The following is a 2,500-nucleotide window of genomic DNA, read 5'->3' as shown; positions in this document are numbered from 1 at the left end:
ACGCTTGGATAATCGATTGCTCGACTCCCAGTGCGAGGCGTTCGACCTCCTCTCGGCCGTTGGGCCGGAGGGTTAAGTTCCTCCTGCTTTCCAGCAGCGTTCGTTCGAATCTGGGCCAGTTCGCAGTGTTCAGGTTGAACCGCCCCAATTGGCCCCGGTTCTCCCTTTCTACTGCGAACTGCAACGAAAACTCAATGACTCGGTGGTCGCTGGATGTTAGGTCATGGACCTCCCAGTCTCGCACTTTGTCGGACATGTCGCTAGTCACTAATGTGACATCGATATAGGACTCTCCCAGTGAGCTGGAGTACGTGGGCATACTACCAGCTTCGTTCAAAATAACTAAGTCGTGTCGGGCCATGAACTCTTCGAGCTTTCGGCCTCTCGCGTCTGTCTTCGAATTCCCCCAAAGGGTAGATTTTCCGTTGACGTCGGCTGCAATCACGACTCGGTTATGGTTTAGCGCCGCAAGCACATTCTCCAGTCGAGCCAGACTTGGTTCTATGTCCTCCGAACATTGAAAGTACTGGCTGACTAGGTAGACGTTTCCGAAATTGCCTTGAATGCTTACACAGGAGAGATGCGTGTCGCACAAATGCGTGAGTTTGACCACGGTTAGATCCCGGTTTATGACAACTGTTGCCGCCATAGGTTGGTCTCCTTCCGTGTGCACTCCCGCTGAGCCCAGTCCGGGCAATTTGCCCCGCCAGCTGTACGGCTCTTGTGCTAGTAACACATCGGGTCTCCTGGTATGCAGCAAAGAAATGATTTCGTCGGTCACGACCCGAGAGCGCTGCATATTATGCTGCACAACTCGAATCTGCCTCTGAGATCGTCTATCTTCGGTGTGTCTAACCATAATTGGTTCGAGCTACTACTTGCTGTAACGCGACCTGATAGGACTCGCACAGCTTGTCTCTCGACTTATGATCGTGCGGCTTGCCTCGATCCTTACAATTAGAGCAGACGGGTCCGCTCTTCTTGTTTTTGCACGAGGCAAAGGTATGCCCCGATTGGGCGCAGTGACCGCATACGTCTTCTTTGTGCTTGCATCGTTTGGCCGTGTGGCCGAACTTCTGGCACTTGAAGCACCGAGTTACCGAGACGTAGTCCTGTACACGACAGCACGACCAGCCCATGTAAACTCGGCCTTCCCCACTTTTCAGCCGCCGGCGAACCTGCGGACTGACTTCGATGACCCAGTTGGCCGCCTCCCTGCCCTTGGGACCGACTTGAAAGCCGACCTTCAGGTTAGAGGCAAACTCTTTCTGGGTCATCTCTGGAAGGTTTTGCTTCCAGAGACTGGAAGCAACCTCGTCTCTCGTCAACTCTCGAGGAACGTCGTACACTATGAGTGACGGGTTTCTCTTGGTTGGCAGAGAGACAGAGAGTCCTGCATCTTTCAGGCTGTTACTTCCCGTAAAGGCCCGAAGATCCTCACTGCGTTCAGTCTCGACGACTATGCCACCGGAGTGGATGCGTCGAACCGACTTCACGCGGATCTTCTCCTTGTTGGGTTTCACCAAGGAGAGGACAGTCCGCTTGGTCGCTTCGCTGTCCTGCTTCTTGCCCTTCGGCGGGAAGATCTTCACCACATGCTGTGGTGGCTTCACCGCGTCTTGGGAAACCTTCTTGCAGTCGACCTTTACCTTGTCGGCGTAGGTCGATTGCACGCGCATACCAGCTTGACCGGTCGGCATTGACCGCGGGGCAGTCAGCGACACAGTCTTTGCACTCACGGTTCGAGCCTTCTCTGCTCTTGCCGCTACGAGCTGCCCTTCGAGGTAGCCATTCCGAAGAATGAGCTCCATCACCAGCTCGTTGAGTGCGTTCGCTTGTTCGATGATCTCCTTGGCCGTGATCTTTGCGAGACGCGATTTCCCGCGCACGCAGATCTTCGTCACCTCGGAGACCTTTTGAAAGGCCTCTTCTCTAATGAGATCGAGGCTCCTTTCATTGGGCCCGGAAGCCGCCTCCTTCGGCTTCCTTCCCTTCTTCTTTTTCTTCCCTTTGCCTGGTGCTGGCTTGGGGTCGAATTTGTCTTTTTCGGAGGGGACCGGTTCCTTATCCCCTCCTTTTCCATGGTCACCTTTGGGCTCTGGGTTTTCATCCCCGTCGAGCACCGTGCCATTTTTGTCAGAGACAAGGTTAGCACCTTGCCCCTGATCTTTTGTGCTCTTCCCGGACGTTGAGGAAGAGCCCTTCTTCTTTGGCGACTTGGTCGCCTTCTTCTTTTTAGGTTTCGGTTCCGGTTTTGGTTCCGGCTGAGGTACATCCTCTTTCTTCCCATCAGCCTCGACCTCGACCTCGACCTTCACCGGCAAAAGTGCATCGCACCTTACGAGGGGCACACAAGGTGTCAAAACGATTACATCGTTATCTACCTCGGCCCTCTCGATTTTAGTTGCGGTGGCTTCACCCCCGGCAGTGCCGGGCGCTGGACCCACCGTCTTGACTCGCTTTGATTTTCGTGTAATACCCATGTGATATTGTGAGATTT

The sequence above is a fragment of the Halictus rubicundus genome, unplaced genomic scaffold, assembly GCF_050948215.1.
Source record: "Halictus rubicundus isolate RS-2024b unplaced genomic scaffold, iyHalRubi1_principal scaffold1159, whole genome shotgun sequence".
Lineage (NCBI taxonomy): Eukaryota > Metazoa > Arthropoda > Insecta > Hymenoptera > Halictidae > Halictus > Halictus rubicundus.
This window is presented reverse-complemented; position numbering follows the sequence as displayed.